At 35.4% G+C, this 25,376-nt stretch overlaps 1 protein-coding gene across 2 annotated transcripts in view; it reads left to right on the top strand.

Annotated features, from left to right (window-relative positions):
* Nucleotides 1–25,376, top strand: part of Tinagl1_2 (tubulointerstitial nephritis antigen-like) — an 82,429-nt gene that overhangs the window by 9,131 nt on the left and 47,922 nt on the right. Inside the window, exon 1 of one of the 2 annotated variants that reach the window (XM_054234363.1) lies at nt 12,779–12,911. The exons of the other annotated variant lie outside the window; for it this stretch is intronic. The gene's annotated coding sequence lies outside the window, so the exon portion shown is untranslated. Of the gene's footprint in view, nt 1–12,778; nt 12,912–25,376 lie in introns of those variants that run through there. 2 annotated transcript variants of the gene reach the window in all.

Genomic DNA, 25,376 nt, shown 5'->3' on the forward strand with positions numbered 1-25,376 from the left:
ATTATATTTTTTCTCAGTGTATTCCACACGCTTGCGCACACGTCACATCTTGAATTCAATAACTGATTAAATCGATAATCAACTAATTAATATACAATCGGGCAACAGAAGCACATATTTACATATACTAAAAACAATAACAATAGAGACAAAAGTAAACATTGACTTACCTTAAATGTTGCTGCCAAAAATTTGTTGTTTGTTCCATACAATTATATTCTAAGCAACTACATATTTGTATTATAGAAATTCAAAAGGTGGTGTATAATTAATTATTATTAATTTTTGAGCAAACTAGCAAAATGTCGTCATCGATAAACAAAATTTACATACATAAGTAATATTGAGAAAAAAATCTAATTTTAAACGCAATTAAATTTGGTGATGTCAGTAATAAAGTAAGGAACGATACATGCTGCATATTAGGTATATGAAGGTGGTCCTTATGAAATGAAAATTCTTCCAGTCTTACTATATTAATTAAAAGTATCGTAGTAATAAACATTTTAGTAGAGGAAATACTCTTTAGAAAACTCGTTAAGAATTTAGAAGTATTTTTTCTTTAAAATGATTATTAAAATATCAATAACAAGGAAGGAATATTTTATTCGAACATTTTATACTCTCGCAATTTATTATGGAAATTTTATGAAGATAACACAATTCGACCCATTAATTCGCCATAAAGTGCTCTATAATAGCGAGAATCATCATAAATAGTATAGGAGAGCTGAGGTAATTCCTGAACCGATTTCACTCAGTTTTACCACGAAGGTATACTATCACTTAATTTTGGAAGCATACATGTATCACATATTAACCGATACATATATCCAGAATAAAGCCCATGGTTTTTTTTCGAAAAACCTATAATTAGGTATATGGGAGCTAGGGGAAGTTATGATGCGACTTAACCATTTTATGTACAGAGACACACTACTATTACCCTTAGGTACTGAGTTCTTCATGTTCGATATCATGAACCTTAAAAAGTTATAGTCCAATCTCGGAAATTTTTCCGCAAGTGATGTCACAGCTCAAATACAGATGGAATTCAGAATTGAGTTATATAGGAATTAAGCGTGGCTGTGAACCGATTTCGCCCATATTGCCACCGTGTCAGGGTGTTAAGAAAATATTATATAATACATCGAATTTCAATCGAATCGGTCGAGTAGTTTCTGAGATATGGTTTTTGACCCATAGGAGGCGACGCCACGTGCATTTCCCTTTTTTTTAAACTCAGAATACAGCTTTTTTCTGCCACGTGGGCGGACTACGTCCGAATATGCTCCTTTTATCAATTTAAAATGAGAATTTCGAGGTACTTATTTAACAGAATTGCAAGAGATCTTCTTGCACTCAGCATTGTTCAACTTTCCCTAATAGGTCGATGTTAACCGGTAAGGTTAAAACTCTGACTGGAAATAAGTTGTTGAGGTTACTTAAAAAATACAAGATATTTTCAGGATTAATACTCAGAGACCTTGAAACCCACACCATACAGCTGAATTAGCTAGAATCGAGGTTAAAGTTAACATTTGTCTAGTTTTCTAATATCTGTAAGGTGATCCCCTATAAAATATTAACTATTCTAATCTTTTGTTAAGGGCAACTATTTTGGGTATTAAATGCAGTAATCTTAATTTGATGATCCTTCCAAAAATACCCTGAACTTTGACATAGAGCTACGATTAACCAAGTCTAAGCGGGACCAAAATTTATACAAATATATTCTCATCAACAACGTTAGTATAGTCTTAGAGATGAAGATTTAAGAGACTTGATGTTAAATCAATAAAAGTAATACCCTAATGTACCTAAATAGGCGACATGTATCTATCTTTAGGGAAGAGGTAATAAAAATAGTTTCATAATATTTAAGTGCTTAATTGCCAGTAGCGTTAGCTGGTAGCTTGATCTTATAAAATTATAAATTCAGTTATTAAAACTAAAACAAGATTACAAAAAATCTACAACCAAAAAGACAACATTCTAATTAACTTGTCCTGTTAAAGCATGTTAAAGTTAGAACAAAAACAAACAAGTTTTTATGGCGATTTAAATGCCAGAACTAGACCTTTTGGCACACACGGTACAACGTAACCTCTCCACATACATAAATACCGGTGAATAAAGCGTTGAATGAACACACGAACTAACGAGCATTTTAAATTCAGGTACGTACTACCCAAGGGTTAAATGCTAAATTAGCCGTTAGCCAAAGCAATGTAGGCATGCGCAAACAAAGCGGAAGAGTTGAAATAACTTTCGCAAACTCAAACATATGTAAATATGTAAGTATATACCTACTATGCCTAGGTATTCAAATGAAACTATTTTAATGTGTGTACTCATGTCGTGCTACCGGTCTTCGAGCGCCATAGGCACATATCGGTCGTTGCTTTGATCAACTAGCCAACTGTTAGTAATTTGCATATCTGGTAAACAATATGATTTCAGCTGTTTGTATGTATGTATGTATTTATGTTATCGTATCATCGTTTACGTCATACCCCAATTAATTTACGTCAAATTTGTTTTGTATGAAAACCACGAAAATTATTTACTTTGATCTCTCACATTTTATGGCTAATTAATGCAATAAATAGCTCAATTATGCTACGCAAACTACATTAGCATATCAAAAAATAAAAATAAAGAAAAAACAACAATAAAAACATAAGCACTGATTCACACAATCCAATTATGTTGTACAAATGTCACCTGTGCGCTCGCCTAAGCTGCTTGTGTACATTTGCGCGGTGGCGCATGCGCACATGTCACTTCAAATGCAAAGTCAATTATACATACATACAAACAACTCACTTGTGACTATTTATATGCAAGTGGGTATTAAATGCAATTATGCAAATTGGAATTCCATTGTATTTACTCAATGCCTGCATAACTGCGCATGAGTAAAGCTGTCTGCTATTTGTCTGCCTAAGCGTTAAGTTATTTACTTAACTGTATTATGAATATGAATATCTATGATATGACATCACGTGAGATTTACCGATCGAAAGTACATATATACATTTTAATATAAAATCTCGGTAAATATAATATAGGGTTTAGTAAAAAATTCCATTATTTTCCAGTATCTGCCTTTAGTATACGTATCTTACGTTATATAACTGCGATCGACATAATGTCGTTAGATTAGGTTAGGTCGAAACTATCGATATAATAATGGAAATTGTCGAGTCCGATTCATATCATATAAGTACGCTTTGGATTACCAAGAAGCTAATATGAACTATTTGCAAAAATGTAAAGACTGGATACAATAGAAGCTCGATGTTTACGCAAGAAACCTTATGCATCGAATTACCCTCTGCGAATCGCTGCTGAATTGCAACCAAATCGGTCCATATATCTGAAGTAGTCGGACTTACTACAAAATCAAGTGAAAACGGTCTTGGTCGCGATGAGTAGGAACAAATGGTGGTCAAGCCAGGATTGACGATCAGAAAGATATTGCTACGTGTTTGATTGGATAGGCAGACTATCTGCTATGAGCTGCTTCCTTACGTCCAAACTCTTTATTGTAAACAATTGAAACGCCAGAAGCTATTGCTTCCTTCAGAGAAATCCCTTTCTCCTCCCAGGAGCGACCAGCTTTGGCAAATATGAGACGAACGGAGTTCCATCAGGACATTCACATCGATAATAATTCGCCAGAAACTCCTGTAGTTTGGTTCAAAAGTTCTTATGCATCCAAGTTCCTGTCTATCTTCTTCTTGACTAGCGTAGACACCGCTTACGAGGTTATAGCCGAGTCCAAAACAGCGCGCCACGTATCCCTCCTTCTCTTCTCGGCTTCCACCAGCGGGTACTGCATCGAATACTTTCAGAGCTGGAGCACTTTCATCCATTCGAACAACATGACCTAGCCAGCGTAGCCGCTGTTTTTTTTATTCGCTGGACTATGTCTATGTCGTCGAATAACACATACAGCTCATCGTTCCATCGTCTGCGGTATTCGCCGTTGCCAATGTTTAAGGAACCATAAATCTTCCGCAAAACCTTTCTCTCGAAAACTCCTAGTGCCGTCTCATCGGATGTTGACATCGTCCACGCTTCTTCACCGTAAAGTGGGACGGGAATGATGAGGGACTTGTAGAGTTTGGTTTTTGTTCGTCGAGAGAGGACTTTACTTTTCAATTGCCAACTGACATTTCCAGGCTGACATTGTTATTGGTGTTAATGCTGGTTCCCAGGTAGACGAAATTATCTACAACTTCAAAGTTATGACTGTCAACAGTAACGTGGGAGCCAAGACGCGAATGCGCTGACTGTTTGTTTGATGATAGGAGATATTTCTTCTTGTCCTCATTCACCTCCAGACCCATTCGCTTCGCCTCCTTATCCATGCGGGAAAAAGCAGAACAAACGGCGCGGTTGTTGCTTCCGATGATATCAATATCATCGGCGTACGCCAGTAGCTGTACACTCTTGTAGAAGATTGTATCTTCTCTATTTAGCTCTGCAGCTCGTATTATTTTTTCCAACATCAAGTTAAAGAAGTCGCACGATAGTGAGTCACCTTGTCTGAAACCTCGTCTGGTATCGAACGGCTCGGAGAGGTCCTTCCCGATACTGGCGGAGCTTTTGATGTTGCTCAACGTCAGCTTACACAGCCGAATTAGTTTTGCGGGGTTCCTGCCTATAGTAAATGAAAAAAATCGACTTAAGATAAACTTGAGGGAATCGACTGTTGGGTTTGTGTCAGTAGGGGCCAGGATTTCTCTGAGAGTGGTATTCTGGAATTATCTTCAAAAAGGCAACATGTTCTCGCACAAAACTGTGCATATCTGACCTAAATCAATTCTAACTATGCAAAATTAAATATTCAAGAAAAGAAAAAAAAAATTATTTATGCTACTAAACGTTCTAGATATGGTTAAATATCTACCCACACAAAATTATTTATGTATAGATTTTAATTTGGTTTTACCTTCTTTTCAACCGCCACAAAATTCTAACAACCAATAATTACGACTTTTTTGCAAAAAAAATTATTGGGACAGTAGAACGGCCAATTGAATAGCTAATGAAGTGACTGCGCAAATCTAACCGTCAACATATCTGACTCATCAACGTGAAGAATAATAAATTGTTTGTAAAATTTTTCCAAGCGCCAAAAACAGCAGAACATGTAATAAGAAATTCAGAAATTCAAACCAAAAATCCGTTGGCCAAACGTCATACCTACGAGTACAAGTGAGTGACCAAATACAAACCCGGCTTAGAGCTGCTTAACGCCAGTCTGAGTATGACATAAGCGCTGTGAAGAAAAAGTGCGGAAATACAAAAGTAAACCAGCGAATAAAATCAACTGGAGCCAAAGAGCTCCAATAAGCAGGTAAGCTTGTACAGGAACTAGTTTACGTTAGGTAAATAGTCTTATAAGCTGAGGGTGTAAGAAATGTGTAAAAAAAAAGGCAAAATTTAAGCTTTAGATAAGTAAATAAGATTTTTTGATGGTTCCTTTTACTTCTGCAGAGGTTAGTGACGCTATGATCCCGACAATTTTTTTTGTTTTGTATGTAAGTGTCTTTTTTTTGCTCTTTTCTAATACCTTTGTCAACAACTCGGTTCGCCAAATAGCGCTTTAGGCCAAATGACATTAACAATAATACAATTAATACAATAAATAACAATAATAATACAACGAAAACGGTACGAAGTGAAACTAAGAAGATGACAAGTCAAAAATATATTTCAACAACAACAAAATAATAATATTTATTTTATAGTTTCGGTTGAGTGACAACATCAATCGTTTTAAAAACGATAAATCATACAACGTTAATTTACAACGGATTTATGAATGCTGAATAAGAATAAAGCTTTTTCAAATGTGAATTCGTTGAAATAATATTTTATTTAATAGTATAATATATAAGAGACAAACATTCCAACAGTTAGTTGATGTTTCTATACACCAATATTCGGAGAGCCCTCATAACCATCAACCAATATGCTTATATAGTCCCAACGGACTCACAGTAGGTTTACTGGTTTCGATATTTGTGTTTATCTTTGTTCATGTCGTATATCCTCAGAACTAAGAATATTCCGGATGAAAAGTGATCAGATATATAATACTTTTTTGTATGATCTATCTCTACCTAAAGGGTTTTTCAATCGCTACGCTACAAAAGTAGACCGATAGGGACAGAAAGCGATGCCATATTTTTACCGCTATTTTGACATTTATCTTCAGTAAGGTTTGATATATCATCATGGCTGAAATACGATCGAACAATGAATCGAAATTATTAAAATTTACTATCGAAATTCGGAGTTCAGTGGCCTCAACTTTAAGAGCGCTACGTCCTACATAGCGACGTGGCTCATTTCTGGCTGAATGACTTCGTCAATAAGCAATATATTCGTTATTCCACACGTACTCCATGAGTCGCATTGCATCCCGAAAAAATTTCGCTTTGGCGAGGTTTATAGGACGGCGGCGTCATTGGTCCGTCACGTTGCTGTGACTGGGTATCGCTACCGCTCAATGATAACCGAATATTTTTGGCTCGAATTGGATGATATGGACATGGACAATATGTGGTTCCAACTGGACGGCGCCACAAGCCACGCAGCGGATGTCACAATCGATTTATTGAAAACCAAGGTTTGTGAACATGCTTGAAAACCGTCGAAAATTGGGTTCAGCGTCTGGACTTCTGCAAGCTTGCCCGTGGTGGACAGGCAAAAGAAACCGAGTTCCATACATAATGGCATCGAATGTACTTTTATTGAATAAAGTATTTCATTGATCTTTTTTATTTTATTTTAAAAATCTGTAGCGGTCTTATTAAAATATAAATATATGAATATGTCCGGAGAATATGTCATTTGTCTCTCTCTTTAAATCATGGCACCGTGGCCTCGTATTCATTGGACGTTATTAGAAAATTCATAGAGAGGTACTCTCACCAATTTTGTATTCGTGTGTTAAAAAAAAAAACTATCCAAACCAGGCGATAAACTCTGTTATAGAATTCTTTCAGAACAAATATCCGGTTAAATAATTAATAAAAACTTAAAAATTAATTCTCCTACATCAACGCTATTTTCAATAGCATTCACATCCCACTCAAACAAAAACAGTTTACACCAATAATTTACGTTATGCATCTCCTTGCATAATTCACAATACACTATATTAATTATGATAGAAGTAATAAACGGTTTTCGAGATATACAAATTACCCTTTGGGGCATTTAATTGCGTCAAGGTTAGGTGTGACCATTGCCATTTGAAACGAGCATATCGCAACAAGACGCTATAGTGCTTCATTTAGATTTGCAATAAGTTTTATCTCCTGCTATTTTTTTAATTTGCAACACATCATTTAGTTGTTCCAACACACAAATCTGATGACCGCTGTGTGTTAATGAAATGCTATAAAAGCGATTGAAACTAGTAATGTTATGATTTTTATGACCGCAAGCTTAATTGCGCGGATAGTACATATTTACATATGTGTATTGATCATATCTTGCGAAAAATATGTTTCCACATATCATATATATATGTACATATTTACATAAATTCATGAGATGATCGCACCAGTTTTGACATAGAATATATTAAAAATATAAAAATAATAAAAAAAGTGTAATGAGAACAAATCATGTTGAGATTTTTACTTGTAATATTTTTCTGAAATCACAAAATAGAAAATTTATGATTTCTATATATAAATTTATGATATATGAAATATTGCTTAAATAAACTCTGTCTAATCATATCTTAGTACTAAGGAGTACGAAATAAAGACGGATCTATAATAACTGTTAACATATTTAGGAAGGTTTTTTAAGGTATAAAAGCTCATTTTATGGGTCTGTGAATCTTTGAGCCATTTTTCCAGCACAACTGCCTTTATCTTGCCAGTAAAGCATCGAAAGTTAGTTTACACCTCGTCAATCTTAACTTGCTTCAACAAAAGGTAACCTAACTAAGTCAGATTAAATGACTTGTGGTGGTCAAGAGATGAACCTTTTGCTTAATTTGATTCTGTCAATAACAAAGTTTTCAGTTGTTGTACCATCCTGCTGGAATCATCATTTAATTCTTCGACAATTGAGTTGTGAGACATTCACCTATCGAGTTCACAATTGACGTTATTTGACTAACTCCAACATTCTTAAAAGCAGTAATTGTTTCATCGCTGACGCAGACATTATTGTTGAAACACGGCGTTAGTTCTTGTAACTCTAGCCGGTATCGCTGGTATCCGAATCATATTATTACAAAATTATAGCATTATTAGTTACATTTTTCTCATATACGATCTAAATATAAACCGCCAAAGCGTAGAACTAAATTTTCAAAGACTTCTCGCTTAATATCGACAAAGTGATAAAGTAGTTTTTTGGACTGCTTCGTTTAGAGGTTAGTGTCTTCTACAAGGAGCAATTACAGTTGAACTTCTCTCGAACTCAAAACACCTTAATCTTCAAAAAAAACTTCGTGCTAGAGAGACTTCGAGTTGTGGTTAGGTAATTTCTATAAATTTTACTTCTATTGCCAATTCAACTGCATTTCAATTAAATTTTACAATGAAAATAACTTTCTAGTAACTTTTTTTTAGAAATATTGTTAAGGCTCAACCCACACTGGATTAGTTAAAAACGCCTTTGACTAATAAGACACAAAAACGTATTTTGCTCTAACCCACACCACGCGAACATGCATTTTTGTCTCGTCTTGTACGGTATGGGTTGTCCCATATGATGGATGCTATGGGATATTGTCGTATCAGATGAGAAAATACCTATTGCCTAAACCGGTAACAGTCGAGTATTTCCTACAAATAATGGCTTTATCATTGTTCTGCGAATATTTCGATCGCTGCTTTTTGTTGTGATTTCGTGAATCCAACGGAGTAAAATTATCAATTTATGAATGATAATTTAAGATTTTATCTCAATCGATTAGCTTTTCTTGTAGTTTGGAATGTGATAAGTCCAATCCAGCAGCTAATGAAACGCAGATTTCAACGAGTTCTACATGGAACTCACATTTGATAACATCGATGTTATTTCCTCTAAAGTAAGAATGTAAAAATATATAATGAGAATCGAAATATAGATGATGACAGTTTCATCACGTTACTTTTTTTGGCGAATATTTCACATATACTCGTATTGGATCGTGACGTCATCAACGCAAGAAGGAAAGGCTTTGTTTACAATTACCAGGGAAGTTTGATAATACGATTCGTTTATGACGTGGTCTTGTCTTTATCATTCTTTTTTAAAAAACACAGCTTTCCTTAACAGAAGTTACAGATCATTTATTGCTATGCATGATGCTCAATAGTAAAGCTTTTAGGGGAACTTCTTCAAACACTCTAGGTATAAACATATGCACATAAAAAAGTACCAATAAATTTGCTAAAAATAAAGTATTTATAATTTATTGGATACAATTTCCAAATCTTTTTCAATACATCATCGCAAACAAGTTTGTTTAAACGTAAATAATTACAAGCAATTTATAGTACACCATTATACTTACAAACTGATTGAATATACTTTCAATTACACTCAATCACTAATCTAAACGCATTAAATCTCGCATGCAATCAATTAAATACAATTGCAAATCCAACACAATTCATCAACATTTGTCTGAGGCCTAATGGCAGTCAATCCATCAGCGAAATGCATACGAGTCATATATGTATTTAGATACAAGTGCAATGTCATTGCGAAGATGATATCACCCTCACTTTCATTCATGACATCTACGAGTAAATATGTTTATAAATATTGCAGTTTGTGCAAACTAATTTGGTTGATTATTGACTGACTGGACTGGCTGTCAAAAGCGAAAGTATATCCGGTAGCTATAAATATATGTTTGTTCACGAATATTATTGTTATTATTTGCTAATTGTTATAAAGAAATTGGCACGAGCCCCATAAAGCGCATTACATCAGAAGTTAAGTAATAGCTTTGTATAACTTTTTAATTTTTTGTTTTTTTGCATTCTAATTGCTTTTTATACAATTTCACTTGTCACACAATTGCCCGTTGCATCACAAACACCCACATTGAATAGCTGAGGCTACATTGTGCGGCTTAAATCATGCCATGAGACATATTGTACAGATGTACAAGCATAAATTTCTATTATGTCGGCACTTGTGTATTCATGCTCCATTGATTGTTATTATGAGTGACTGTGACTTTGACCATGAGTGCGAGCTCGAGTACATTATTGCTTGCCGCAATTTGTGGCATAATGAATGTGCGGCTGGATTTGTCGTTTTAATAGCGCTGGCGTCGACGACACTTATTTCTATGACAAAATGTGGCAGTTCTAATTAATTTGCATGTTGTTTATTTACAAAAACAAAGAGTGTGAAAAAAAACACAAAAGCAAAACAAACTATAGGCTAACCTCAAATAAACACTTGTGAAAAAAAGTAAAAAATAAGTGTTTAGTGAAAAAGAAGAAAAAACAGATGTGCGAAAAACAAACAAAAGCCAGTCGCTTAAATCACATAATTTATGCCAGTTTATGTTTGCTCAACCAAATCTCTCTGTGTGCGGACAGTTAACTATTTACGCGCCGCATTTAAAGTTCAAGTTCATGTAATGTCATTCGAAGAGCAAATAAACCGGCAAATGAGTATGTATTTGCACTGGCAGTAATTCACATAAGCTTTCGTAGTCATTACATACTCATTACATCATTGGAAGCACAAAAGAAATGCCGTGAGCAGTATAAATATGTATGTTAGATACCTTACATAGGTATGTCATGTATCACAGACATAAAATCCGATTTTTGTGAGTTTACTTTAAATATCACAGAGTAAATACTTGACTGAGCTTGCATTACATTAATCATTATACAGAGGTACTTAAAAATCAATATTTATCAATATCACAATACAGCAATTTGTTTGTTCATTAAATATAAGCCAATTATATGATATATTTCTAAAGGATTACAAAGTTTAATGACGATACATGCCATGACATCAGCTTATGCGATGCCTGAGTTTCTAAATAATCATTATTGGTGTTGTTGTAGCGGCAGAAAATTAATTTTTAGTCATCTAGCCGATTTGTTTGTCTCTGTCTGGATAAAAATCTATAACCGTTCGATTACATAGATCCCAGATCTTTCGATTTTTCGACTTCAGCGAATAATCTTGAGCCGATTTGAGCATGCAACATAGAAATATTAACCGATAACATGGTTATATGTTCAGAAAGTTCGAGGAAACGGGTTCAAAAATTATTTAACCATACCAGGTAGACCTAAATCCCTTCTGGGTTTTGAGAAAATTTAAAGCGTGCTAAACTAAATATTATTGGATAACTTGAAGTCTCTACTCGAAAGCAGTCTATTGTCTGGACTGTACCTAGCACATCTTTAAAACGCTTTCCTTACTAATGAAGTTAAGAAACGTCTAAATGTTCCAAGAATTAAAACTTCAAGATCACGGTCCTATTTGAAAACGGATTTCGCTGGTTTTGGAATTAGTGTCTCAAATGAAGTATAAAAACAATCACAATTCTTCAAAAAATCTGGTATACCCAGAGTACTATGTATAAGGCACAATAGGGATTGAATTAGCTTTCAAAACATTCATTAGGATACAATTGGATAACAATTAGTAGAACAAGAATATATTTAGGGTAACTTGTAGATCGGTTAGTTGTTAAAAAGTGTGTGCTTTCAAGGATAACTTAGACCCATTCGCGATATGATATCCGAAATTTTGAAGAAATAATAAACGGTCATCTCTGAGTCCACGCCTTCATCTTGTGGACGTTTTTACGTTTTTATATAGGACACATTAAAAGTTTGTTTCGTAAGGAAGTGGAGATTGAAAATTTCTACAATATTATTGAAATCAAAGATCACATAGGAATAATGTATTTCATATGAAAATATAAACCTTATTTTCTATGTTCATAATTAAAGTATATTATCTTGAAATATACGATTACAATTATAAAGACGGCTTTCGGATATATAAAACTTAGGTTAAAGGTTTACTCAAAACCCATTGATTTATCCAGTTCTAACCTCATGTAAATTGGCAGTTCTATATTAATTGATATATTATATTATATCTAAGTTCAATATTGACAGTTTAGTCCAGACAAAAATTATAACGACACTATATGTGATATAGACATATTTACATAAATATTCTGTAAGTATATGTATGTATATAGCTATATCTAAGTTTGCTCCGCAAATATTGTACTAACAATTCACACATCATCACATCTCACGCTTATTTGCAAATTAACCGAACAATTTCCAAACAAGTAAACGCCGTGAGGCTAATTTACTGTACAGAACAAATAATTATCGTTAGTGGTGTTTTAGAAGGTATAATTTATTTATTTGTTTAAGAGCCAGTATTTGAAATATTTATAATTTATATTCAATTTTTATATTTCTGCTGCATTTAAGCTGGAAACTATAATGATAAAAAAATATATATATTTTAATATTGAACCAATTCCTAATTATATATTTGTATACTTTTATACACTTAAATTATGTACTTTCCTCACATATTTACTTAGTAATTGCATTTACTCGTTAATTCGGTTCTTTTGCTACGGTAATCACAGTAGAACGCAGCATCACTAACCAGCATCCCTGATGCAGCTCTCAATCAGCTGTTACATGTCAAAATGAATTGTGCGCGCAGTCCTTAAATCTAGAAGCGAAGTTAAAAGTTAATAATTATAGTGTTTAGTGTGAAATATTAGTAAAGAATAGTGTAAAATAAGTAAAGCATCAGCACGATGCAAGTAAATAATAAGAGTACTATTATGTTCATAGTGAATTGTGTAGGGCAAACGCAGTGGAGAAATCGGCCGGTCGGTTGGAGCTAATAAGGTTAGTAAATAGTTTTTAGGGCTTAATTTGTTTATTTAAAATGTGTTTTGATGTATTTTAATGAACACTTTGTTAATTCAAATAATGAAATATGAAGAAAACGTAATTTTATGTTCAATAAGATGTTCAGAGCACTTACTAACTAAACTTGTTGAAATATGTTCTGCACGGGTCATTTACGTTGCCGCTTGTGAGTGGGTAGTTCAGTTTGCGGGTTATTTAGTTCTTTTAGGAACAAGTAAAAGTTTTTGTTAATGTTGGTTGTGTTATATAGATTTTAAATAGGTCAACTATGAACTGCTGCTCGTTTCATAGCAAATATTGTCTTAAATCTCTTATTTAACTTGAGCTATAAATATACACGTATTTTCAATAATATATGTATTATTGCTATCATTTATCTGCACAAATTTACAAATGTCTAGTGAACACACACTACTTTTTGTTGTTATGCAGTGCAATGATTTAGCTACAATATCACGGAGAATCCCTGCTGTGTCCGTGTGGCGACAACAATAGTCGCATGAAAAGCCATTAACATAAAGTAACACAATCATATGTATATATATATGCGTATATATTTATGCGACAACTTACCAGAGTTAAAGAATTATGCAAATAACTTGCTAAATGTAAACCTCGGTCGGAAGCTGTTAGCACCTCGGTTTTATTTTTAGTCTTCTTGTTTGCATGGGTGTTATTTTTTTGCGTAAATGTGCATTCGTACATATGTATGTATATGTATGTATGTACAGTACGTGGGTATTTTTTAGTAAATTTTGCAAAGAAAATATCACAGTTGAAATATTTGCAAATGCAAATCGGCAAAGTGAATTCCTATGCAAAATTTTAAACAATCTGAATTGAAATGTAGGTCAATTATTTCTGCATATAGGAATATGTGTTGTAAAGTTGATGCGTTAAAACATGTTGCTTAAAAAATTTATAAGAAATATTGTACCATATTTGAAGAAAATTTTCTGAAAATTAATTTTTTTTAACAGTTAAAATTAGTTAGCTCAACTTTTTGCGTACAATATAACTTTTAACCAAAATTGCCAAATAATTAATTTTACTAGTTCTATAATTTATATTTTCCATTTAATAGTGAAGCCTTAGAGCAAATCTCAAATATTGTGCTTGCTTAATTATTCAGAGTCATTGTATATGTATACCTCATCAAATAGAATTCCTAGTTGAAAAATACTTTCGATTGCATACCTATATAAACTAATTCTAATGTGTATACATACATACATATGGATGTTATATTCAGTTTTATACCGCATAGAAATCAATTAGTACAATGATTTATTGGATTGAGAGCTGTCGGGTATACATATGTACATACATTTTATATTCAAACGGTTACATCACTACTAAACACATTATTGATGACACAAGTGCAGAAATTGTAAATAACATACAAAGAAGGGTGATCAGATAGCAAAAATTATAACAAATAGATCAAAAATTATATATATAAATTAGACTGTAATAAATAATAAATTTATGTTGTACGGTTGTTTTTTGCTAAAATGAACTCTGACCTAGGATTATACGCCTTATTATCCCCAATCAGAACCAAAATTAATATATGTATAAATCCTCTAGTAACAACATATGGTTAAAAACTTTTGATTTTTTCGCGTAAAATCATATTTCTAGGGCTGACGTTGGCGAAATATAAAAATTGTCTACACATTTTTGGGAACATCCTATTATACATATGTATATGTATATGTATAATATAATAAATATTTATAGTGTCTGTTATAAGTACGCTTTCTGGATAATATATTTTCTATATACCAGCTTTATAATAAATCAACTGAAGTGTTACGCTTACTTTATAGCTGCCTCATAAATAGAATGTCTTGTCGGCAAGCCTTTTAGCAATTTCTTGACATTTGACACTTTTATTGCAATTTTATAATGCTTGCTAGTGCTCATCATGACAATCAGCAGCTCGATCACCATTATGCTCTGTTACTATGAATTGTGTTCAAAAAATAACGGTAATTTTAGTTTTGAAAAAAAAATGTTAAAAATTAAAAAAAAAATATATATATATTTTGTCTAAATTAATATTGTCGCCTTTAAAATGGTCCATACTCGATAGTATTCACATATGCTAGCGCTTCTTCCAATAGTCGAAATACTTCTGAAACTCAATTTTAAACATAGACTTTGGCTCTTTCATCAATTTCATCTGAGCTTACTAATGACAGCCCTTTAAGTTTCTCTTTATTTTTGGAAATAAGAAAAAAAATCACAAGGGGACAATTTCGAACACATACATGTATATCAAAAACATTCTTAATTATACTGTTGACCGTTAAATTATGCCGCACTGAACTTGATTTCACAGTATCCCTATAGATGCATTAATTTTTTTACTTGGAATAATTTGCTGTGTAATTTTGTCAAGTGCTATTTGAAATACAAAAACACATTTATTGTTTACATACATAATGAAATTGTTGACATTTCGCCACTTCTATTTTTAATGAAATCGCCTTCTGTTATTAATTAACACATAATTAGAAAAAAATGTGTCTAAAAATAGTGCGTGACATTTGTTTCGCCGGCTAAATACACTACAGTTATAAATTTCACTACGAAAATATCAAGTACAATTTGCTATTTTGCTGCGAATAAGCTTAATCATATTGTCATTTGACAGTGTACGCTGTAATTGTTTCAAAATGAGCGCAAAAATACGCAGAACTATATTCTAGTTAAGTAGAATTAGCAATTACGAATTCAAATTATTTTTGCTATTCAAGTGTAATTCAAATAATTTGAAGAATTTCATTTCATTATGAGTTAAGTACTTTGAAGAAGAATCCGCTACTGATGAAGGTGAACACGAATATTTTTAGGTAGACAGCATATATTATGGTACAACATATTTTTAAAATAGGGTTGCCACGTTTTTAAAAAATGCATTAATATTAATAGTTAAAAAATTTTAATTGTAGAAAATCCTTGTTTAGGTAATATTTTAACATTTTTGTTTAGCGCACTTCTTTGTTCTTTTTTTAAGAATTAACTGTCAATTTTCTGAAAATGTAGCAATATGGTAACCCTTTAAGTCCATTTCTGCCATAAAAATATTCCATTAGAAAGTTGGTTGTCATTATAACTTCAAATTAGTGGAGAAGTTACAACAAGTGGCTACTAGAGCTTCAGCCTCAACTATTCTATATAATTATATTTCAATGTTAGAGTGTCAACGACCGAAAAATAATTCTAAAATTAAAGTACAATTCAGCGATAATCTATTTGATTTTGTGTTTTGGAAACACATATATTTATAGAATTTGACCATGACAATGACATCTGAAATCTATTACATCGCTCATCATAAAAACACACTAAGCTGTAAACTAAAATTTGTTGTCGAGCAAAAAATAGCTATGACATTTTAATTATACACAAATGAAAATGAAAGCTAAAACCAAAAAAAAAAAATAAAAAAAAAAAAAAATACACAAAAATAAGCGGGCACTACGCCAAGTTGACAGGCGGTCAACCAGCAAAACTGACAGCTCTGTTACTGCTACAGCAATTTGCATTACATATGGCAGATGACATTAGTTGCCACAACGTAAATTAAAAGTGTCAAATTCTTTTGCTATTTTCAACGGCTCTGCTGCCAATTATAAAAAGAAGAATTTGAATTAGAAACTATTTATTTACTCGTTTACTCGCGCAAATTTGCTGAAAATGAAAACGAATTTGAAGATTTTGTTTTGGGAATTTCACTTGTGAATTTGGCAGCCAAACACCAATACAAAGTGCCATTGACTCAGTGACTGTAATAAATGTGGGAACGCGAGTGCGAATGATGGCTGTTTGGCAGCTTCAGCAGCAGTCATTGTATGGTTTGTTACATGACATAATTTTGTTTATGTTGTCATTGGTGTCAGTTTAATGACAGTTTTATTATTTTTATTATAATTGTTATTTCAGTTAAATTAATGTCGGAGCAGATAAAAATATGTTTTTTTCGGGTTTATTTGTAAATTTTAATTTATAATTAATTTGCTGTTTACATTCTTCTCTCTTGTTGGCAGTTCGTTTTCGATCTCGTTGAATATGTAAATCAATTGTCAGTGCTTCTACTTTTTTGTGACAAAAAGCTTTAACTTTATTAGTTTCGGTGCGATTATCTAAATAATGGTAAAACATTATTTAAAAAAAAATAGGTATAGAAAAAAGAAATCTATTACTTTTCCAAGTTGCTAATCTATTATTTTACGAAAATTACGACGAATTCTACACCACCAAAATCATTCAACATACATAGTTAGAAACGGGTGGTAATAACTTGGTGCTAGGTTCAAACTATAAGATAGCTGTTTAGGAAAAACCCAGTCAAACTTTCCGAGCTTTTGGCGAGTCAGTTTCGATGGGTGAGGCCTAACGTTGACCTGATGGAACATAATTCATATTTTATTGAGCAAACCTAGTCACTTCCGCTATCGCTTTCTGCAGACAGTCCCAATTGTTAACAGTACAGGTCCGAAGTTAGTGGCGAGGATCAGCTCATAGTCCTTGACAATCCTACCAAACACATATCAAAACCTCAATTCTGGGTTGACTACCGTTTGAGTCTGCTCACCGCGATTCGACCAGGACTTCAAAATCCACTTCAGAAATGAATCGATTATGTTAAGATTCAGCTGGACTAGCAGACTCGCATATGGTAATTCGATTCAAGAGGTTTTTTGCGATAACGCGTGGAGCGACCATACATGAGCTTTATTTTGTATCCAGCCTTATTTAAATGGTTCCAAACAATACTGAATCAAGCAATCACTGTGTGTGAGATTTTTTTAGTACGAAAGTGTTCCGGCTCGAAATTGTATGCCTTCCTAATTGTCTCCGGATTCAACGTACTCTCCTGATCCTGACGACCCGATTCGGGTTTTTTTCTTTTCTCAGACTTTCAGAGAATAATTCCATGAGATAACTTTAGAGATAATTGAGAGGAAATCGCTGAAAATGTCACTTACAAAACACGGGAAATATGGAAGATCCCCAAAACTTGTGGTTGATCTTGGTTGGGCCGCAAACGGCAACCATAGCGTATACAAAAATTCCAGCTTGTCTAATATTACAGTGCGTAATTCCGTTCACTCTTCACCAAAGAATAACAGTCTCTGCCTCAAAATACCAAAATATTAAATTCAATTTCTCGTATCGATTAAAAATTTTATGGCTCAAAATTAGAATATTGATTTTTTATAGCATTTTAAATTGCTCGTATATTTTCAAAATTGCATACAAAAACAATAAAAAAGTAAAAAAAACTCGCCACCCAGATTGTTTGCTGTGCCACCAGTCGCAGCTTCGCTCCGTAGCCGTGCCTTCGTTATCACGCTCGGCGGTTGCCAGCCAGGCAGCTTATTAATATGCAAATTTGTGCACATTTCAATTGACATACTCGTAGTTATTATGACTTTTTTGTTTTTACATTTTCACACTTCTAAGCAATCGTAAAATATGCACATTCCGCGACAGCGCTGATAATTCTGCGCATTCGCACAGCAACAACAACTTTTCCAGTGCACGAAATAAAATTCAAATCGTCTGCGATCTATTGACAATGCGAATGTCACACGTCAACTCTGCTCCGGGTAGAGGAAGGCATTTGAACTAGTTAAACACGTATGCAGGCTTGATTTTATTAGTTTAACTACGAGTTAGCAAACCGGTCGGGAAATTTAATTGTACGTTCAAAAGTTATGATCCCCTACAGCTCATAAGCATACTGGCTACTGCTCCGAAACTTACATACATACATATGTATTTGCTGGCCATTTTTATCAGCGTCACTCCGTTGATCACTGATAGGTAGTCAACCCATTTGTGTTCGCTGAATTGCCTGTCTGTTCATTTGTCTGCTGGCGTTAAGCGTCGTGTGCCTATAATAAAATTAAATTAGCGCTCTAGGTTACAATAAAAAACAGAATGTGCCAAAAATGAGAAAGTGAGTACAATTGTCGCCCACACAACTGATGACAGAGATAAGCAGAAGCGTTATACCGACTGTACAAAAAAAAAAAGAAGGACAGACATGTACCTATAAAGCAGAAAAGTGGAGCACGTCCAATGTAGTACTTTTAATGACAATTACAGATGTCATATGAACAAAAGAATTCTTGCGCAGTTTTTGGCGAAAGTCCATATTTGTCGTTTGTTGTATATTATTTCATTATTTTTGTTGTTTTATTGCCTTAGCAAGGTTTCTCTGCTGACATTGTTTAAATTGTTGTTGGCCAACATAAACATAAACAAAATTTAATTGTTCATTTGTTGAAGATCATTATTTTATTACGGTATTTATTTAACTTTTCAAATTTTATAAATATTTATGTATGACTTTTATGCTGAGAATCACTAATGACTAGATGAACTTTTATAGCTGCTAAAACAACTAGAATCCTGTATGAAGTAAATACTTGAAATTGTACATATCATCATCATCAATTGGCTTTACAGCTCTCTGTGAGCTTTGGCCTGCTGAACAATACCAGACCAGTTTTCTATTCGGAGCTTCTTCAGATCTTCGTTTAATTCATCCTTCCATCTTGTTATTGGTCTTCCTATTGCTCTGCCGATGTATGCTTTACGTTCAATACCTTCTTTTGGGCTCTTAAATCATTCATTCTTGTAATATGTCCTAGCCATCTTTTTCGTTGCGTTTTGATAAATCGCATCACTTTTCGCCGTGAATTAGCGGTCAAGTTCGCTATTCTATCTTATCCTCCATTCGTCAGGTCCGATTCTGACTGCATCCAAAATTTTTCGGAGATTTTTTCTTTCAAAAATCATCAATTTTGTTTTGTCCTTTTCGCTTATTGTCCATGTTTCAGCTCTGTATCACAATACTGGTCCTACAAGGTTAGTTTGCATGGTCTGTTGATTAGTTTGGACTTAAAGGGTTTATATATGTATGTATGTGATTGGCGTTGCAACCGTTTAGCCGGTTATAGCCGAATCGACGATAGTGCGCCACCTGTCTCTCTTCTTCGCAGTTCGGCGCCAGTTGGAGATCCCAAGTGTAACCAGGTCGCTCTCCACCTGGTCCCTCCAACGGAGTGGAGGCCTTCCCCTTCCTCGGCTTCCTCCGGCGGGTACTGCATCGAACACTTTCAGGGCTGGAGTGTTTTCGTCCATTCGGACAACATGACCTAGCCAGCGTAGCCGCTGTCTTTTTATTCGCTGAACCATGTCAATGTCGTCGTATAACTCGTACAGCTCATCGTTCCATCGTCTGCGGTATTCGCCGTTGCCAATGTTCTGAGGACCATAAATCTTGCGCAAAATTTTCCTCTCGAAAACTCCTAGTGTCGTCTCATCTGATGTTGACATCGTCCAAGCTTCTGCACCGTAAAGCAGGACGGGAATGATAGGCGACTTGTAGAGCTTGATTTTGGTTCGTCGAGAGAGGACTTTACTGTTCAATTGCCTACTCAGTCCAAAGTAGCACCTGTTGGCAAGAGTTATTCTGCGCTGGATTTCGAGGCTGACATTGTTCGTGTTGTTGATGCTGGTTCCCAGGTATACGAAATTATCTACGACCTCGAAGTTATGACTGTCAACAGTGACGTGGGAGCCAAGACGCGAATGCGCCGACTGTTTGTTTGATGATAGGAGATATTTCGTCTTGTCCTCATTCACCTCCAGACCCATTCGCTTCGCCTCCTTATCCATGCGGGAAAAAGCAGAACAAACGGCGCGGTTGTTGCTTCCGATGATATCAATATCATCGGCGTACGCCAGGAGCTGTACACTCTTGTAGAAGATTGTACCTTCTCGGTTTAGCTCTGCAGCTCTTATAATTTTTTCCAGCATCAGGTTAAAGAAGTCGCACGATAGTGAGTCACCTTGTCTGAAACCTCGTTTGGTATCGAACGGCTCGGAGAGGTCCTTCCCAATCATGACGGAGCTTTTGGTGTTGCTCAACGTCAATTTACACAGCCGTATTAGTTTTGCGGGGATACCAAATTCAGACATCGCGGCGTAAAGGCAACTCCTTTTCGTGCTGTCGAAAGCAGCTTTAAAATCGACAAAAAGGTGGTGTGTGTCGATCCTCTTTTCTCGGGTCTTTTCCAAGATTTGGCGCATGGTGAATATCTGGTCAGTTGTCGACTTTCCAGGTCTAAAGCCACACTGATAAGGTCCAATCAGTTTGTTGACGGTGGGCTTTAGTCTTTCACACAATACGCTCGATAGAACCTTGTATGCGATATTTAGGAGGCTGATCCCACGGTAATTGGCGCAGATTGTGGGATCTCCCTTTTTATGGATTGGGCAGAGCACACTGAGATTCCAATCGTCAGGCATGCTTTCTTCCGACCATATTCTGCAAAGAAGCTGATGCATGCACCTTATCAGTTCTTCGCCGCCGTATTTGAATAGTTCTGCCGGTAATCTATCGGCCCCCGCTGCTTTGTTGTTCTTCAAGCGGGTAATTGCTATTCGAATTTCTTCATGGTCGGTTAATGGAACATCTGTTCCATCGTCATCGATTGGGGGATCGGGTTCGCCATCTCCTGTTGTTGTACTCTCACTGCCATTCAGCAGGTCGGAGAAGTGTTCCCTCCATAATCCCAGTATGCCCTGGACATCGGTTACCAGATTACCACCTTGGTCTCTACATGAGGATGCTCCGGTCTTGAAACCTTCGTTAAGTCGCTTCATTTTTTCATAAAATTTTCGAGCATTCCCTCTGTCTGCCAGCTTCTCAAGCTCTTCGTACTCACGCATTTCGGCCTCTTTCTTTTTTTGTCTGCAAATGCGTCTCGCTTCCCTCTTCAGCTCTCGGTATCTATCCCATCCCGCACGTGTTGTGGTCGTTTGCAATGTTGCGAGGTAGGCAGTCTGTTTTCTCTCCGCTGCGAGACGGCACTCCTCATCGTACCAGCTTGTTTTTTGTCGTTGCCGAAAACCAATTGTTTCGGCTGCAGCGGTACGCAGTGAGTTTGAGATGCCGTTCCACAGTTCCCTTATACCGAGATGCTGATGAGTGCTCTCAGAGAGCAGGAGTGCAAGTCGAGTAGAGTATTTCGTGGCTGTCTGTTGCGATTGCAGCTTTTCGACGTCGAACCTTCCTTGTGTTTGTTGACGGGCATTCTTTGCTGCACAGAGGCGGGTGCGTATCTTCGCTGCGACCAGATAATGGTCCGAGTCTATATTTGGTCCTCGCAGCGTACGCACGTCTAAAACACAGGAGACATGTCTTCCGTCTATCACAACGTGATCGATTTGGTTCCGCGTGTTTCGATCAGGAGACAGCCAAGTAGCTTGATGTATTTTCTTATGCTGGAATCTGGTACTACAGACGACCATATTTCGGGCCCCAGCGAAGTCGATCAGCCTCAGGCCGTTTGGCGATGTTTCGTCATGGAGGCTGAATTTTCCGACTGTTGTGCCAAAGACACCTTCTTTACCCACCCTGGCGTTAAAATCACCAAGCACGACTTTTACATCGTGGCGGGGGCAGCGCTCATAGGTGCGTTCTAGGCGCTCATAGAAAGCATCTTTGGTCACATCGTCCTTCTCTTCCGTTGGGGCGTGGGCGCAAATCAGCGATATGTTGAAGAACCTCGCTTTGATGCGGATTGTGGCTAGACGTTCATCCACCGGGGTGAATGCCAGGACTCTGCGACGGAGTCTCTCTCCCACCACAAATCGAACACCAAATTTGCGCTCCTTTATATGGCCGCTGTAGTAGATGTCACAAGGACCCACCTTCTTCCGTCCTTGTCCCGTCCATCGCACTTCTTGGATGGCGGTGATGTCAGCCTTAAGTCGTATGAGGACATCAACCAGCTGGGCAGAGGCACCTTCCCAATTAAGGGTCCGGACATTCCAGGTGCATGCCCTTATATCATTATCCTTAAAACGTTTGCAGGGGTCGTCATCAAAAGGGGGGTGTCTCATCCGAGGCTTTCGTAGATTTTTCATTGGGGGTGTTTTTATGTGGTGGGTCCCAAATCCTACGCACAACCGCATAAGCGGGCTTCGCCTTCTCACTTTAGCTCGCCTTCAAACGGATGTCTGTTGGCTACCCAGAGGATACTTGGTCTAAAACCGGAAGTCGTGAGCTGCTTGAACCATGTGGAGAAGAATCGTTTCTGGCCACTCCCAAGTGAGTGACAATCAAAAACTTTCCTCACTTGCGTGAACTTCTACACATGATCCCATCCTCCATCGGTCAAGTTCGCTATTCTATCTTATCCTCCATTCGTCAGGTCCGATTCTGACTGCATCCAAAATTTTTCGGAGATTTTTTCTTTCAAAAATCATCAATTTTGTTTTGTCCTTTTCGCTTATTGTCCATGTTTCAGCTCTGTATCACAATACTGGTCCTACAAGGTTAGTTTGCATGGTCTGTTGATTAGTTTGGACTTAAAGGGTTTATATATACTTAAATCAAAAATGTTGTCTTAGTGGCATTGGACAGCTATTAGGATCAGTAGGAGATCGTTAGGGGTTTAGCGGTAGTTCATGGTTGTCAAATGTGAATTAGTTATCTGTTAAGGGAGAGTCTATTTTTTCGCTGAACAGTTATGTAACATAAAGTCTTTATTTTTGACCCAGTTAGGTCGTAATATCTGTCAAGACAATGAGTGGGTGACTGGTATTTAGGGTATTTAGAAGAACCACAATCTGGTATTGGGTGAGCGGTGGCTTTAAGTGAGTATTGTGACCCCGATTTTCGCTGGATAATTCAAATTAAATCCATAAGTGTTGTTGAACATAAGAAATCGGTTTAGAGGTCATATAAATCACAAAACAAATAGTGCATATCTTATACAAAATTATTTTTTATTCTTCCTCTTCGTTTAATATGGCTACGACAGATTAACTTCTTTTTCCAAATCTCATAAAAAACTACAAACTGCGATTAATAGTTATTAAGGATGATAAAGTATCCAAGCTCTTGAGCATGATTGATAAAGAAAGATCGTGCTAAAAATAATTGTGTATTTCTTGCTATGTTTTTATGTACAAAACTCAGATCCGAAGCCAATGCATCAAAAACCATTGCCCAAAAAATACCGTTATTTATATAACGAATAGAAACAATATTTCAAAATTTAGGTTTTTTACTGAAACTTACAAGAAAGATTGCACATTTTTCTACACTTTTTTCATTAACATTTCGCTTTATCAAGTTTTTTTCATAACCACAGAACTCTTCATTTATTTACCACAAAATACAAAGCTGAACACACACAGCGTCAACTATTGTCATTATTTCTATCCAGTATCGGTGAACTATGTATTCCGCTATCCTCATTTTAGCATAAATATTCTTTAAAAGTTTTGTTTGTCATTAAACGCTCCTCGCTGACCATCGGGCGTGAATTGATTTGATTTCATTGATTTTGATACATTCGCAAAGCTCTTCTTCTCGCTGTTTTTTTAATGTTTTTGTTTACATAAATTGTTTTGGTGTTTTGACAATGAAGAAGACATTTCTTTTAGACGCATATATTGTGCGTATGCTTCAGTGAATTTTTATTATAAATTTCATTGGACAACATTTGCATTTGAATGATCAGTTGAGCGTGTTGAACGGCACGTCTGTCGACTTTCAGATACTATACATACCGTATATGCGGTAAACTGGATAGATAATGAGACCAATAGGAATCAGAGTTACTTTGGGTGTATATCTTAAGCATACCATTTATTTTGGTAGTAGCTGGACTTCAATCTGGTGAGAACAGAGTTCCCGATCATGGGATCAGTCAACTTTTACTCTGAGAACAAGGAACAATCGAGCTAATCAAAGATGAGTTAATTTTTACTCTGAGAAAATGTTTCTTCATTGGATTCATTGAACCATTGCAATAATCTTTATCTATCCAGCAACTTCCCGATGCACAGTCATCCAATATTTTTCGTTCGATTTCGTCTATAGCCGAATCACAATAATCATCGCTCTTATTATTTTATTCTTATTCTTCTTCTTCTTATTTTTTCGTTCATCGTGTTTAGCATCGTCTTCACTTTTCTTGTGGAAAATTTTTGCAAATCTTTCAATCAAAAATATTCTGAACACATGACTGTCTATATACATATATTATATGTATATGTGTCTATTACTATTCACTGAAAAGCACTTAGTCATAGTGTATTTTCATTTTCCCTCGAAAATTCAAAACAAATTTTGCATTTTTATTTTAATGTCTATGTGAAAAACCACAATCATTTTTGCAAAATATAAACAAGTGTCGGCTGAAGTGCCACTAAAGCAATTAAAACACGCACAGAAAAACCATAAAAGAACTCGAAAATTTCAATGTCTAAACAAGAGGCGCTATAAAGTGTCTACAAACATACATATGTATATACATCTATAGATATTGTGAACGCACTAAAATGTATAGCTCATTCATACAGTCAAACAGAGTTTTTCCAGACGTGAGATATTTT

This window comes from Zeugodacus cucurbitae, chromosome 6 (genome assembly GCF_028554725.1).
Source record: "Zeugodacus cucurbitae isolate PBARC_wt_2022May chromosome 6, idZeuCucr1.2, whole genome shotgun sequence".
NCBI lineage: Eukaryota > Metazoa > Arthropoda > Insecta > Diptera > Tephritidae > Zeugodacus > Zeugodacus cucurbitae.